General features: G+C 41.9%; 1 protein-coding gene across 1 annotated transcript in view; it reads left to right on the top strand.

Moving 5' to 3' along the window:
- Window positions 1-5,595: 5,595 nt before the first annotated feature.
- LOC125122176 (beta-defensin 109-like) overlaps window positions 5,596-17,191 on the top strand; it is a 74,048-nt gene continuing 62,452 nt past the window's right edge. The window contains exon 1 of the mRNA XM_047770412.1: window positions 5,596-5,865. The gene's annotated coding sequence lies outside the window, so the exon portion shown is untranslated. The remainder of the gene's footprint in view (window positions 5,866-17,191) is intronic.

Below are 17,191 nucleotides of genomic sequence, written 5' to 3'. Positions count from 1 at the left end.
GAGGGCATTGGATTGTACATGAAACAAAACACCTTCCTGCCATACAAATCTTAATATCCACATCAGCCATTTTCAAACCCTGGTCTAGGGACCCTTGAAGGATTGATGAGGAGATCCTTGCAGGGGTCTATAAGGTCAAAACAATCTCTATAATAATACCAAGTCATTATTTACCTTTCAAAATTCCCCTTCTCTCGTAGGAGACTTCCAGAGGTAACAAGGCACAAAAACACAAGAGAGTGAATGTAGATGCAGATCTAAAAGTGCCCCTTCTTCTATTCAGCCAGACGTGAAAGAGATTGGCTGAAACTGTACAATGGTGTCACGTTTGTCACCTTTTTTTTTCTATCCTTGGCAAATAAAGTTATTTTCCATAAAAGTGTTTTCTCTTAATACGCAATCATTTACTATTACTGTTTTCAATTAACTACTAAATATATCCTTTAAACAAATCTCTCAGCTTTATTTTTTTTCCTAATTTTTTTTTTTTTGTCTTTTTCCTTTTCTAGGGCCGTTCACATGGTATACGGAGGTTCCCAGGCTACGGGTCCAATCAGAGCTGTAGCTGCCAGCCTACACCAGAGCCACGGCAATGCCAGATCTGAGCCGCATCTGCAACCCACACCGAAGCTCGCGGCAACACCGGATCCTCAAACCACTGAGCAAGGCCAGGGATCGAACCAGCAACTCCTAGCCGGATTCGTTAACCACTGAGCCACAACGGGAACTCCAAATCTCTCAGCTTTAATTTTTAAGGTAGTAAGTAGCAAGATGTTGACCCCCACAAAAACAAAAGCTCTTTGGGGTTGCTTATAATTTTTAGGATTGCAGTGAGTTTCCAAGACCAAAACGTGTGAGAACTGCTTATTTCTACTATGGTGGCAGAGAGTTGATGACTTTTCTAAATATGGGCTTTTTTAAAGAAGAGAAGGCATAGAGATTCTGAGGGCATGTTGCTTGATGAAAACAGGGCTGGGAAGGGAGATGTGATAGCAATGGGGATTCTGGAGCATTAAGTAATGAATTCCCTAGAGAGGTGCAGATGTTGGTGGCTTCCCTTACAGAGTTCCAAACATAAGAGGAAAACTGTCCCTGCCCTGAAGTTGGGCTTGTGTGTCGGGAGCCATAAGGCTGCTCCAGTAAAGAAAGCAAAGCCACAGTTGGCACCTGCGTGAGGCTTGTCTGGTTAGCAGAGCTACAGACAAGCTGAAGAAAGAAGAAGGATTGCAGAGCAATCCCTTGAAAGACATCGGCTCCAGGAAAATAAAAATGATATCCCCTAAAAAATATGTTAATCTATTTTTCTGTGTTTATCCTTCTTTTTCTATCTCCTATTCACAGCTTTCTTACTGCTAAAGATTTGCCCTGGGTACATAAAACACTTGAACCAAAACAGAGTGAAGTTATTTAAACAATGTAATGGAAAAAGCCTTTGTTTTGGAGTAACAATTTATGGCACCTATTTTGTGAGAGTATACAGGGGTAACGTGATTTCAGTCCCTTTACTTAAAAAGAAGTTTGGGGCTGGGAAAATGTTGTTTGGCCTATAAATTGCTATTTTCTATAATAGATATATTTTTTTATCAAATAACAGTGTCACCTGTAACTTTTATCCCTTATGGGGGCATTTGCTAATTTTTGGGTATAACACTTCTTTCTATTGAAATTGGTGGTTTGGAACTTACGTAAATCAGCACAATAGGTTATATGCTTAGCTTGCTGGCGCCAAATAAATTGTGGTTTTAAGAATGCCATGAGCCCAAGGCTTTCATGCGTTTTGTTAACTACATACAACTTTAGTTAAAGAATGTTAGGTATCATAGTTTATTACTTATTAAAGCTTTGTTCTTAATATAGAATAGAATAGCTACTGTTGTTGACCTTTTAAGAAAAATACGGTATGAAACTTTAAGTTTGTAATCTTGAAGGAAAATCTGAAGTTGAAAGGAACATGTTTTAACTAACCTTCTTTTTTGTATCTCGGGTGGAGGGAACAAAAGGGCTTTAAATCAAATGTTAATGTCAAATCTTACATGAAACCTGATTGTGATAGGGTATAAAAACTGATGCTTTTCATTTAATAAATTGGGTCATCTGCAGCATGCAGCTGAGGAGTTGGCTCCAATTCTTTCCGCGCCGTTTGTAGCCCATCCTCTCCTTCAGCACTCCCTGGCTGCTGGGGCTGGACCTTGGTACTTGTGGAAAGAAGGAAAAACAAAACAAAACAAAACAAAAAACACCTAGAAAAATAGCAATTTCACAATTATAAAGTCCATGGCAGTATACGCTACTATTATGGCCTCCTGGCCCATTAATATGCATGTAACATTAGATTTAACAAAATTAGAAAGTAAGACATCTACTTTGTAGCTGTCTACAAAGGAATTCTGCAGCAATTCCCTTGCATATCCTTCCCAACAGCAGTCTTAAGTGTTGGATTGAAATTTTGAAAACACATGGTCCTTTCCAATAGTACTTCTCCATTTACAGAAATATCTTCTAATTTATGCAGTGTTGTACGAGATCATGCTGTATGAGAGGGGTCACTCATTGTAAATAGGGATAGAAATTGGTAGCAGCTATTTGCTTCTTTCTAAAATATTGCAGTGTGTAGGAACATGGAGGATAGTCACACAATGCCTAATTTGGTGTCATTGTAGTGACCGCAGGAAAGAAGAGAGAAAATAGGACAGAAACTATACTGAAAAGATAGGTGGCCTGAATTTCCCCCAAATGATAAGAGATGCAACACAGAGATTGAAGGACTTTAGCACACAGTTGGTGGGATAAAAACAAACAAACAAAAAACCATATCTATGCCTACAGCCAAACTATTGAAAACTGAAAATAAAGAGAAAACTTTAAAACCAATGAGGGTTGGGTGAAGAGGCATGATAATGTCAAAGGACCAACAATAAGATGTCCAGCTGCCTTTGCACTAAGACAATGGGAACTAGAGATACTAGCTTCTAGTAATAGTAAACTAGTAATACTTTACTAGTCTTAGAACACTGGTCAACCTAGCATTTTAACAGAAAAATATCTTTCAAGAATGAGAGCAAAATGAAGATGATTTTTTTAGATAGCCACAATCTAAGAGAATGTGTTTCCATTAGAATTGCACTGTATGAAACACTAAATTATTTAGGATAACTTAAATTATTCCAAGTAGAAATACAAAACTGCAAGCAGAAATAAAGAAACCTGGAAAGGGAAAATATGTGGGAAACTACAAAAAAGAGTAACCACTTGAAGGAAGAAACAATAATTGCTATGTTTAAAACTATGCTTGTAGCTCTGTAAGATGCAGAGTTAACTACGCGAGAACAATAAAAGGCCAGAGAATAAATGTAGTTAAACTGTGATAAGATATTGTATTTTATGGAAAGGGATAAAGTTTTAAGTCATAGATGCTTAATCACTAAAATAATAATATAAAATTATAATAAAGGATCTAAAAGAGCATATTAAATGGAATAGCAAAGAACTTGACTAGTTCAAAAGAAAGCAAGAAAATGAATAAAAGAACTAAGTATAGATGAAACAAATAGAGAACAAAGAAGTTTGGTTAAATCCAATCATATCAGTAATTAAACTGAATATACGTAAAGGTAGAGACTAAATAAAAGAACACATTTGCAGGCCAGATTAAAAAAATAAAAGAATAGCAAGACCAAATTATATGCTAGTTTTGAAGACATTCCTACACAGCCACAGATACATCAAAAGCAAAATGATCAAACAAGACATGCCACTGAAAACTAAACAAAAGAAAGCCCCTGTGACTACGTAAACATCAGACAAAGTAGATTTTAATGTAAACAGTTTTACTCAGGAAAAACAAAGATGTTTTATAATAGTAAAATGATCAATTCTGTAGGAAGACCCAGCAACATGAAATGTTCATGCACCTAATAACAGCTTCCGTTCTCAGATTTAAAATGCTCAGAACAGTTACTCTGCTGGCAGTGATAGATGTGGCTGTATTCAATGCAATACCAGTAAATATTGCTTGGAAAGTGTGCCTGATTTTTGTCCACAGAAGCCAGAGAGGTACTTATAGTCTTACTTATTTTGCTTTTTAAATGCATGACCGACTTGGAGAGCTAGAGCTCAAGGTGACATCACTAAGAGTGACAGCATTTCCTATTTAGATGCTTAATTTCTGTCAGAACTAATAAGTTATCATTTGTGTTAAGATAAAAATAGATACTTATGTAATTAAATGTGTGCTCCTCAAACACGTCAGGCAAGCAAGTGTATTATTTGGTAAATAGTTTATTTCCTTGTCAAAAACCTGTCAGATATGAATATTACAGAATTCTCCTAAAGAATTCATAAGAATCCATCCCTAAGTAATAATTTTTATAGTAAATTTAAGCTTCTTTCTGTAGAGTTGTTTGCCAGATTATGCACACATCTATTTAGAAGCACAAAGTTTACATAAAAATGGTGGAACTTCTTAGATATGCTTTTGATTTTTGATATCTAGAGTTTTCACTCTTAGATCTGGGTACAAAGATAGCCCAGATGATTTAATTGCACTCAGGCACAGAAATCAAAAGGAGCATCTTTTCCAGAACAGTTTTACCAGCGTGGTGAAGGCAAAAGCCAGATTTCCAGGGAGGAGGAAGCAGATGGAGGGTGGCACTGGGAAGGCACACTTAGTTCAAGACTCATCTGGACTACTACTGTGACAGTGCCTTAAACAGCCCTGTGGATATTCCTGGAGTCAGGGACCAGTCAATCATTCTCTTTCTTGCATTTACTTACTAGAAAATGTCTTGAAATGCCAGCTCAAACTTTTTTAACATCTTGAAATCTGCCTTCAGATTCTCCCTGAACTCCTCAATCCTAAAGGTCACCCATTGCTTCCTAGTTTTCAAATGCAGTGGCAAGCCTGTCATCCTTGTCTCCAAGAACCTGCTTCTTTTCTCCAACTCACGGTCACCAGTTCTTCCTTCATCCACTGTGATCACCAAATTGCTGAGTGTTATGATTTCTCTGGCATTTTCCTTCTTCCTCTCAGTGCTAAACACTGGCAGTTCACAGTACTGTTCTTTGGTATTGTTATGGGCTGAAAGTTTGTGTGCCCCCAAATTCATATGTTAAAATTGATGGTATTTGGAAGTAGGGCTTTGGGGAGGTAATTCCTTCATGAGAGTGGAGCCTTGTAAGAATGCGCCAGAGAGCCAGCTCTCTCCACCAGTTGAGGCTACAGGGAGAAGATGACATCTACAAATCAATAAATGGGCTCTCACCAGACACCGAATCTGCCCCCACCTTGATCTTAGACAGTCCCAGCCTGCAGAACTGTGAGAAATAAATATGTTGTATTGTTTTATGCCACCTAGTCTTCTGTTTTTTCCATACTTTCTCTCCCTCTTTCTCTCTCTCTGACAAGCGATGTCTTTGCTACAGTTATCACTGGGATGGACAGGGCAAAGGGGTAGGAGTAGGGTGTAGGCTCTGGCCAGAGTCCTGGGAAACAACTTTTGCTGAAGGTGCAGTCCCAAGAATGACCGCAAGGTGGCGCCGCTCCAGGGCCGCCCTGGGATGTGCAGTCCCAGTTGGGAGTAGCCGGGTTGCTGGTTCCGGGATTGCCGGCCCAGCCCTCTGCTGGCGCGGTGGCCCCGGGGAAGCTCCTTCCTCGGCCTCCGAGAGGTTTTCCTCTATCCAGGCAGCCCAAACCGTCTGTTTGAGGAACAGTGTAGCTGCCGAGGCATGGGACTGGTCCAACACAGCCAGCCCTGCCCAGGGTCTGCCAAAGGGCAGCGCCCAGCTCCTCCCACGCTGCTGGGTCCCTGAGGGCCTCCAGAGAACCGATGGCGGGGACATAGCTGTGGAGCCGGCTCAGCTCTCCAGGTAGGCCCTTGCCGTCCCCTGGCCTGGGGGTGGGTCACGGCTCCAACCGGGCCCCCAGTCTCTGCACTGGCACTTGTTCTCACACAGGTCGGCCTTGCAGGCCCCGAGGACGAGGGGCACCCTCTGCAGTGGTGACTCACCTCCAGGGACCCGCTTAGAGTGTCCCCAGAGCTGTTCTGGCTTGTGAAGAGGAAGCAGAGGGCAGGGCGGGCATCAGGTGGGGGGGGGGGGGCTGGTCTGCATCCAGCATGAGGTGTCCCCAGTGTGTGGCATGCAGGGGTGGGCCAGCCTGCGGGGGAACAGGTGAGCCCTGAGCCCCAGGCACTGGGCCTACAAACCTGGGAGGCCGGGATGGGGGGCGGAAAGATCCCCAGCAGCCTTTGACCAACCTCCCTCAGGGCACTCCTCTCTGCCCCCATGGTCCAGGCATGCATTCTGCAGAAGAGCGGAGGAAGCCAAAGAAAGCTGATTCACAGAATTTTACATGCCTTTACCAGTGCAGCTTCCCTTTTCTCTAAAAATGTAATGCTTACCAAAACTTAATGGGTATACTTGCCAAATTGCCATGGCTTTTCGTATGGATCTGTGCAAAACACTGAGATCAGTACCTCAGTATACATCTTCCCATTTATGCTAAAGCTGGGACAGGAGTCTGTAATTGATCCATCAAATGTGATTGGCCTCTGTCTATATTATATTCCATACCTGGAACTGATCATCTGGGAGCTTTCAGTAGATGAACATTAAAAACGTTTATTTTTTGTTGTTTTTTGTTTTTGTTTTTGTCTTTTTTGCCGTTTCTTGGGTGGGCCGCTTCTGCAGCATGTGGAGGTTCCCAGGCTAGGGGTCTAATCAGAGCTGTAGCCGCTGGCCTACAACGCCGGATCCTTAACCCACTGAGCAAGGCCAGGGATTGAACCCACAACCTCATGGTTCTTGGCGGATTTGTTAACCACTGAGCCACGATGGGAATTCCTAAAAACATTTTTTAAATACAGATAATACAAAGATATCTTGAGTTATGACCAGAAGTAATGGCCATTCGTAGAAAAACTAGATATATCATCTTGAAGGGAGGAAAAAACTGACAATGTAGTAGGGACTCCATGGTCTTGCTGAGGAGAATTGGAGATTCTGAGGTCTGTCTGGGTTTTGGACTTGATTCTTAATCTGGAATTTGTAAGATGTTTTTGCCTATATGTTACATTGTGTCCTCTTTATGAAGAACCCAAGCAGGAATTCATGCCTAGTGTTTGTACCCATAGTATCTGTGCTTCTCCTTAGTAAGTGGTTCAGTGGAGTCTTAAAAATCCAAGTGGCAACATTTCACTTTTTTATTTGGCTCTTGCTAAAGTTGTGGGCCACTTCACACAAGATGTTTCTCTTTATGACATTGCAGTATTTACCCTCATTTCTTGACCTTTTATGATTCTGCTCTTGCTGTACAATATACATTGTTTCTATTTTCATTTTGTATTTTATCATCCGCCTTAAATCCTTAACCTTATCATCCACCATAAATCCTTAGGCAGGATTTTATATTCTTAAGATCTTTGTTTCTTCGCCTATAAAATGACATGTAGAGGGTTCTGTGTTTGCAAGATATTTCTATTTTACAATACTACCAAACTGCCATGATTTACCTTAGTATTGTTCAAAAGAAAAAGATAATAAGGATTATAATTATACTGCATATGGTATTTCTTACATAAGAAATATGGTGAAAAATTATACTTGTTTTGAATGAAAATTTTGTCTAGTATGGTTTAGACTATCTCCCAAAACTAAAAAAGCAACAACACTGATTTCATTCAAAACTTCATTGAGCAGAAATGGGCATTATTCATGTTTGGAGGCCTATATTTAAAAAAAATAACTTCATTACAAATGACAGGGTTACCTGAAGAATCTATATTAAATATTGTATATCATTAAAAGAAAACACACTTCTGGAATAAATCCCAAGTATATTAATGGAAAAATGTAAATCTTAACATAAATTTACAATAATATCCCTAAGTCTTGTCTAGAATTAACATCCTACCTCCCTCACTATATCCTGATGAAGGAGAAACAAATTATTTCTGCAAATTTTTCTATAAATTATCTATTTATAATAAGTGGGCATGTAACATTATACTTTCTGACTCCAAAACAGACATTCTTTGCTCCCCCATTCCTTGGCAATATAAGAATCCACTGAAAGGAACTGTGTGATATCTTTGGAAAATATTATAGTTATGCATGAGTCCTGATTTTCATAAGTGAAAGTTCACAGTTAGAGGAAAGTGCTGTGGAAGAAGGCACGCTAATTTGTTCCAATTTAATGGCATTACCCCACAGTCTACTGAGCAGTTCAGCAAACCAGTATCAACGGCTGCTGTGGGAGTGAGAATATTTAAAACAAGCAGAGGGGGCACATTGATGCCCAGGGTCAGAGCCTGAATATTGCCCTCTCAGTAGTACTTGGCTAGTCATCATGTATGTTGGCAGAGGAGAAATAAAAATTGGGTGAGGCAAAAGGAGGAGAATGCATATGAGGTCCCAGATGATCATAGGACTGTCACATTTAGCAAAATAGCACTGACCTTGATTTGAAATTCATGAAAATAATATCATGACTAGAGATGGAAACTAGGTAACCCTATTAGCATAGACAAAGGCAGACTGTGCATGATAAATTATACCCAAAATACAGGGAGAGAATCGTTAAGTAATGGGTTTCAGCATGCTTGGCAGGGAGCAGTTCTGTTGAGCATCCCTGCATGCGTGGATTAAAAGTAGTTCTGCCGGATTTAACAAACAAAAATACAGGACACTCAGTTAAATTTGAATTTTAGATATAATGAAACATTTATTTCAAGTATGTGCCAAATATTGCACATTTTCCTACTAAAAAAGATTCATTGGTTATCTGAAATGTATATTCACCCCAGCTAGGATGAATATTCACTGAAAGGCTTGGATAAACTAGATGGAATCTCCCCAACTCTAGCATTCACCTCAGTGTATCAGAGCCTCTCAGTTACTATTTGTGTTGGTTTTCTATTACTACCATCACAAATGACCACAAATTCAGTGGCTTAAGAGCAACACACTTTTTTTTTTTTTAGGGCCACACCCATGGCATATAGAAGTTCCCAGCCTAGGAGTCCAATCATAGCTGCAGCTGCCAGCCTGCACCACAGCCACAGCAACTCAGCATCTGAGTCACATCTGTGACCTATGCCACAGCTCAGGGCAATGCTGGATTCTTAACCCACTGAGTGAGGCCAGGGATCGAATCCACATCCTCATGGATACTATGTTGGGTTCTTAACCCACTGAGCCACAGTGGGAACTCCTGCCTGTCACAATATTTAAAGCATATTTGTGTAGAATTGGGCAACAATTTTATTTATTTTATTTTATTTTTTTTTTATATTCCCACTGTACAGCAAGGGGGTCAGGTTATCCTTACATGTATACATTACAATTACATTTTTCCCCCAGCCTTTCTTCTGTTGCAACATGAGTATCTAGACAAAGTTCTCAATGCTATTCAGCAGGATCTCCTTGTAAATCTATTCTAAGTTGTGTCTGATAAGCCCAAGCTCCCGATCCCTCCCACTCCCTCCCCCTCCCATCAGGCAGCCACAAGTCTTTTCTCCAAGTCCATGATTTTCTTTTCTGAGGAGATGTTCATTTGTGCTGGATATTAGATTCCAGTTATAAGTGATATCATATGGTATTTGCCTTTGTCTTTCTGGCTCATTTCACTCAGGATGAGATTCTCTAGCTCCATCCATGTTGCTGCAAATGGCATTATGTCCTTCTTTTTTTATGGCTGAGTAGTATTCCATTGTGTATATATACCACCTCTTCCGAATCCAATCATCTGTCGATGGCCATTTGGGTTGTTTCCATGTCCTGGCTATTGTGAATAGTGCTGCAATGAACATGCGGGTGCACGTGTCTCTTTTAAGTAGAGTTTTGTCCGGATAGATGGCCAAGAGTGGGATTGTGGGGTCATATGGAAGTTCTATGGATAGATTTCTAAGGTATCTCCAAACTGTTCTCCATAGTGGCTGTACCAGTTTCCATTCCCACCAACAGTGTGGGAGGGTTCCCTTTTCTCCACACCCCCTCCAGCACTTGTTATTTGTGGATTTATTAATGATGGCCATTCTGACTGGTGTGAGGTGGTATCTCATGGTAGTTTTGATTTGCATTTCTCTTATAACCAGCGATGTTGAGCATTTTTTCATGTGCTTGTTGGCCATCTGTATATCTTCTTTGGAGAAATGTCTATTCAGGTCTTTTGCCCATTTTTCCATTGCTTGATTGGCTTTTTTGCTGTTGGGTTGTGTAAGTTGTTTATATATTCTAGAGATTAAGCCCTTGTCGGTTGCATCATTTGAAACTATTTTCTCCCATTCTGTAAGTTGTCTTTTTGGTTTCTTTTGGGTTTCCTTTGCTGTGCAAAAGCTTGTCAGTTTGATTAGGGCCCATGGGTTTATTTTTGCTCTAATTTCGATTGCTTTGGGAGACTGACCTGAGAAAATATTCATGATGTGGATGTCAGAGAGTGTTTTGCCTATGTTTTCTTCTAGGAGTTTGATGGTGTCCTGTCGTATATTTAAGTCTTTCAGCCATTTGGAGTTTATTTTTGTGCATGGTGTGAGGGTGTGTTCTAGTTTCATTGCTTTGCATGCAGCTGTCCAGGTTTCCCAGCAATGCTTGCTGAATAGACTTTCTTTTTCCCATTTGATGTTCTTGCCTCCCTTGTCAAAGATGAATTGACCATAGGCGTCAGGGTTTATTTCCAGGTTCTCTATTCTGTTCCATTGGTCTGTCTGTCTGTTTTGATACCAGTACCGCACTGTTTTGGTGACTGTGGCTTTGTAGTATTTCTTGAAGTCTGGGAGAGTTATGCCTCCTGATTGGTTTTTGTTTCTCAGGATTGCTTTGGTGATTCTGGGTCTTTTGTGGCTCCATATAAATGTTTGGATTGTTTGTTCTAGTTCTGTGAAAAATGTCCTGGGGAATTTGATAGGGATTGCATTGAATCTGTAGATTGCTTTGGGTAGTACGGCCATTTTTACAATATTGATTTTCCCAACCCTGGAACATGGAATATCTTCCCATTTCTTTCCATCTTCTTTGATTTCTTTGATTAAAGTTTTATAGTTCTCGGCATATAGGTCCTTTACCTCCTTGGTCAGGTGTATTCCGAGGTATTTGATTTTGTGAGGTGCAATTTTAAAAGGTATTGTATTTTTGTATTCCTTTTCTAATATTTCATTGCTGGTATACAGAAATGCAACTGACTTCTGAATGTTAATCTTATATCCTGCTACTTTGCTGAATTTATTAATCAGTTCAAGGAGTTTTGGGGTTGAGTCCTTAGGGTTTTCTATGGATAGTATCATGTCATCTGCATACAGTGACAGTTTGATCTCTTCTCTTCCTATTTGGATGCCTTTTATTTCTTTTGTTTGCCTAATTGCTGTGGCTAGGACTTCCAAAACTATGTTGAAGAGCAGTGGTGAGAGTGGGCATCCCTGTCTTGTTCCAGAGTTGAGTGAGAAGGCTTTCAGTTTTTCCCCATTGAGTATTATATTTGCTGTGGGTTTATCATAAGTGGCTTTGATTATATTCAGGAATGTTCCCTCTATACCCACTTTGGCGAGGGTCTTGATCATGAATGGATGTCAAATGCATTTGTCAAATGCTTTTTCCGCATCTATTGAGATGATCATAGGATTTTTGACTTATTTTTGTTAATGTGGTGTATGATGCTGATTGATTTGCGTATGTTGAACCATCCTTGTGCACCTGGGATGAATCCAGCCTGGTCATGGTGTATAATTTTTTTGGTATGTTGTTGGATTCGGTTGGCTAAGATGTTGTGGAGAATTTTTGCATCTATATTCATCAATGATATTGGGCGATAGTTTCCTTCTTTGGTGGTATCTCTGTCTGGTTTTGGAATGAGGGTGATGGTGGCTTCATAGAATGTCTTTGGGAGTATTCCTTCTTCTTCAACCTTTTGAAAGAGTTTAAGGAGGATGGGCACCAGTTCCTCTTTATATGTTTGATAAAATTCACCTGTGAAGCCATCTGGTCCTGGACTTTTATTTGTAGGGAGTGATTTTATGACCTCTTCAATTTCATTTCTAGTGATCGGTCTGTTGAGTTGGTCTGTTTCTACTTGATTCAGTTTTGGCAGGCTGTAAGATTCTAGAAAATTGTCCATTTCTTCCAGATTGTCAAACTTGTTGCCGTATAGTTGTTCATAGTATTCTCTTATGGTTTTTTGTATTTCTGCTGTATCCGTTGTGATTTCTCCTTTTTCATTTATAACTTTGGTTATTTGGGTTCTTTCTCTCCTCTTTTTAGTGAGTCTGGCCAGGGGTTTGTCAATTTTGTTCACCTTTTCAAAGAACCAGCTCTTGGTTTTATTAATTTTCTCTATTGTTTTTTGAGTCTCTATTTTATTGATTTCTTCTTTGATCTTTATCATTTCCTTCCTTCTGCTGACTTTAGGCCTTTTTGTTCTTCTTTTTCTAATTCATTAGGTGGAGGGTTAAGTTGTCCATTTGGGATCTTTCTTCTTTTTGGAGAAAGGCCTGTATTGCTATAAATTTCCCTCTGAGCACTGCTTTCGCAGCATCCCATAGATTTTGAGAGGTTGTGTCTTCATTATCATTTGTTTCAAGGTAGTTTTTAATTTCCTTCTTGATTTCCTCATTGACCCATTGGTTTTTTAGTAGCATGTTGTTTAGTCTCCATGTAGTAGGTTTTTTCTCTTTCCTTTTCCCATGGTTGATTTCTAATTTCATGGCATTGTGGTGAGAGAAGATACTTGAGATAATTTCTATGCTCCCAAATTTATTGAGGTTAGCTTTGTGTCCCAATATGTGGTCGATTCTTGAGAATGTTCCATGAGCATTTGAGAAGAATGTGTATTCTGCTTTTTTTGGATGTAGGGTCCTGAAGATATCAATGAAGTCTAACTTTTCTATTGTTCCCTTTAGGATCTCTGTTGCTTTATTGGTTTTCTGTCTAGAGGATGTGAGGGGGGTATTAAGGTCTCCTACTATGATTGTATTCTCATCAATATCTCCCTTTATGTCTGCTAATATTTGTTGTATGTATCGGGGTGCTCCTGTATTTGGGGCATATATGTTGACGATAGTAACATCCTCTCCTTGGATGGATCCCTTAATCATTAAGTAGTGTCCTTCTTTGTCTTTCTTTATGTCTTTTGTTTTAAAGTCTATTTTGTCTGATATGAGCGTTGCGACTCCTGCTTTTCTGTCATGTCTATTGGCGTGAAATATTTTTCCCCACCCTTTCACTTTCAATCTATATGTATCTTTTGTCCTAAGGTGAGTTTCTTGTAGGCAGCATATTGAAGGTTTTTGCCTTTTTATCCACTCAGCCACTCTGTGTCTTTTGATTGGGGCGTTCAGTCCATTGACATTTAAGGTGATAATTGACAGATGATTATTTAATGCCATTTGAACCTCGTGTTCCAGTTGATTCTATGGTTCTCCATTCTTCCTTTCTTTTTTTGGTTGGATGGTCTCCTGTTATTATCTGTTTGAGTGTTTTGTTTTGTCTTTTCATTTTTGCAATTGCAATATTTGGTTTTGGCTTGTGGTTGCCCTGTTTTTTCAGTATGCTAACCCCTTCCCGTAATTGTGTGTTTTAGCCTGATGGTCCTGTAAGTTCAAACACTTCATTACTATATTAAAATTAAGAAGAGAAACATACAAACAAACAAAAAGGGTTATTTATTTCGTAACATCCCTTGCCCACATTTTATGCTTTTGATGACTCTTTTTGATTTTTTTCTTTTTAATTTTATTTTGTTTGAGGCCTGTTCATGATTAAATCTGTATGCTGGCTTATTTGAGTGACTGCTCTCTGATTGCGGTTTCCTCAGTCCTAGTTCTTCCTCTTCTTCTTCTTCTTTTTTTTTCCTTTCTTTTTTCTTCCCTTTCCTTCCTTTCTTTCTGGTTTAGAGAAGCCCTTTCAGTATTTCTTTCAATCTGGGTTTTGTGTTGCTGTATTCTTTTAGTTTTTGTTTGTTGGAAAAAATTTTTATTTCCCCTTCTATTTTAAATGATATTCTTGCTGGGTAGAGTATTCTAGGTTGCATATTTTTTCCCTTGAGCACTTTAAATATCTCTTGCCATTCCCTCCTGGCCTGTAGTGTTTCTGTAGAGAAGTCAGCTGATATTCTTATGGGGGTTCCCTTGTAGGTAACATTCTGCTTTTCTCTTGCTGCCTTTAGGATCCTCTCTTTATCACTAACTTTTGCCATTTTTATGATGATGTGTCTTGCTGTGGGTCTGTTTGGGTTCAGTTTGTTTGGGGCCCTCTGTGCTTCCCATATCTTGAACCCAGCATCCTTTAGATTTGGGAAGTTTCCAGCGATAATTTCTTCAAATATATTTTCCATTCCCTTATCTTTTTCTACTCCTTCTGGAATTCCTATTATGCGTAGATTGGCCCGCTTTATACTATCCCATAGGTCTCTTATATTGCTTTCCAGTTTTTTGATTTGGTTTTCTGTCTGTTGACCGGATTGGGTGATTTCCATTATTCTATCTTCCATATCACTGATTCGTTCTTCTGCATTATTCATTCTGGTTTTTACTGCCCTTAGTTCAGTTTGCATCTCTGCAAATGAATGTTCTAGTTTTTCTTGGCTCCTCCTTATATTTTCTAGTTCCTTTCTGAGGGTATCTGCATTCCTGTTCATATCTTCTCTTAACTCCTTCAGCATTTTCACTGTTTCTCTTTTGAACTCCAGGTCTGTCAGACTGCAGAGATCTGTTTCCTTGTTGACTGTTTTAGGTGAGTTCTCCTGTCGGTTTGACTGGGGGTGGTTTCTCAGCTTCTTCATCTTGCTTGTTGTTTTCTTTCTCCTGAGGGAGTTGTACTCTCCGTGATCGGGCAGTGTTTGCCTTGTCACTGCCGTGGAATATTTCCTGAGAGCTGGTGTTGTTGGTCAATCTTTTTTGAGGCAGTGTGGCTTTTCTGGAGTGTTGATGGGGCTAACAGTGTTTGTTTGAAGCAAAGGAGGACTTCCTGAGGGCAGACAGGACTGGGAGGTCCACACCACGATGGTAGCAGATTTCACTCAGTCAGGCAGAGCTTGCTCTGGTGTTTTTAGGCTGTGGGGTTCTTGCAGGGGGTTGGTGGTGTTGGGCAGCTGTTCCTCAGGAGTGCAGCACCCCCTGGGGGCTGGAGCAGCTATCTGGGTCACTGAGAACCTAAGAGGCTCTTCCCTAGGGCAGCCCAACTCAGAAGGCTGGCCTGAGAATGTAGGCAGATCTTTTCACAGTCTGGCCAAGCTTGTTGCAGCTTTTCTGGGCTGCAGGGGCTCCTTCAGGGGGCTGGTGGTGCTGAGCAGCTATTCTGCGGCAGTGGGGCACCCCCTGAGGGCTTGGGTGGCTAGCAGGGCCACTGAAAACCCAAGAGGCTCCTCCCCAGGGCAGCCCGACTCAGAAAGACCGTCTGAGATCTTCTCCCGGCTTGGCCAGGCTTGTTGCAGCTTTTCTGGGCTGCAGGGGGTCCTGCCTGGAGCTGGCAGTCCTATGCAGCTGATCCGCTATAGCTCGGCACCCTCTGGGGGCTTGGGCGGGTAGCAGGGCCGTTGGAAATCGAAGAGGCTCCTCCCTGGGGCAGCCCAACTCAGAAAGACCGTCTGAGATCTTTTCACGGCTCGGCCAGGCTTGTTGCAGCTTTTCTGGGCTGCAGGGGGTCCTGCCTGGAGCTGGCAGTCCTATGCAGCTGATCTGCTATAGCTCGGCACCCCCTGGGGGCTTGGGCGGCTAGCAGGGCCTCTGAAAACCCAAGAGGCTCCCCGGGGCAGCCCAACTCAGAAAGACCGTCCGAGAATTAGGCTGATCTTTTTATGGCCTGGTTAGGCTTGTTCTAGCTTTTCTGGGCTGCAGGACTTTTCTCGGGGGCTGGTGGTGTTTGGTGCTGCTCTGCAGAAGTGTAGCCCCTCCAAAGGGCAAGCAGGCCTGTGCAGGGACAGCCCCTGTGGTGGTAGGCTTCAGGCAATTGTTGAGGCCAGCCCTCCCGGATGGCAGGCAGCCCCAGGTTCGGCGAGAGTGTAGGGGGTGGTGGGGGTGGGGGGAGGGGATGCACTGGGAAACACAGCTTTCTGCTAGCTAGCGGGCCTGTAAGCTTGCTGTGGCGGTGGGAGTATTCTATGGGGATCCACCCGTTCTCCTCTCCCCTCCCCAGCACGGGCACAGACCAGGCTCTTCTCCCAGGTTCCCTCTGATGCGGCTTTCCACTTCCCCGCCCCTAGAGTATTGCTCCCTTCCTCTGCGACGGCTTTGTTTTCTAGTCTCCCAGGCAGTCTCTGCCCTGTCAAACTTGACAGACCAGTTTCTAGACCTCCCAAGCAGTCTCTGCTCTGCCCCGCCCCCCCAGCCCTTTCTCGGGGACTAACCTCTGGAGCCTAGGTCTCGGTGCCCAGCCCCACCCAAGCGTCCCAGGCCCTTTCTCGAGACTAACCTTTGGAGGCGAGGTCTCGGTGCCCAGCCCCCACCAGGCGTCCCCGGCCCTTTCTCGGGGACCACCTTTGGAGGCGAGGTCTCGGTGCCCAGCCCCAACCCAGGCATCCCCCGGCCCTTTCCCGGGGACTAATCTCTGGAGCCAAGGACTTGGTGCCCAGCCCCCACCCAGGCGTCTCAATTTGTGGTGACTGTGCCCGTAGTTCAGATGGTCCGTTCGGTTCTTGATCGGCTTTTCTGTACTCCAACTTACTGATCACTTTCTCTGCATCTGGAGATTCCTCCGGTTCGTTTGATCTTTCCCCCAAGTAGGTGACTTTCCAGGGTGCGGATCCCTTTCTCCTCCGCAGTTCCCTTTCGGGAGCGCCCATCCTGCTGGGATTCACCTTCTCTCACTCTCCTCTTTTCTCTTGTTTTGCCTAGTAATGTCACGAACTTCTTGCCATTATTGGAGTTTAGGTTCTCCTGCCAGCGATTGGTTGCTGTTCTGTGCGAGTTACTTGTTCTGTAGATGTGCTTTTTTTGTTGTGTTTGTGGGAGAGGGTGAGCGTGTCCCCCTACCTCCGCCATCTTGTCCTCTCTCTGGGCAACAATTTTAAAGCTGTCTTATCCCAAGGGAGCTGCCATTCTACTTTTTAAATTGGCTAGTTAGCTTCATTTTCTAATAGGATGTGAAGAAAGCAGATTGTAATTGTCTGAGAAATCAAACATTTCTACCCAGTGTGTTTAGAAGAAAGCAGAGCAACACAATAAAAAAATATCAGTGGGGAAAAGCACCAGCTACCAACACTGAGCAATTT

The sequence above is a fragment of the Phacochoerus africanus genome, chromosome 3 (genome assembly GCF_016906955.1).
Source record: "Phacochoerus africanus isolate WHEZ1 chromosome 3, ROS_Pafr_v1, whole genome shotgun sequence".
Lineage (NCBI taxonomy): Eukaryota > Metazoa > Chordata > Mammalia > Artiodactyla > Suidae > Phacochoerus > Phacochoerus africanus.
Note: the sequence above shows the minus strand (reverse complement) of the source record. Positions and strands in the feature narration are given on the sequence as shown.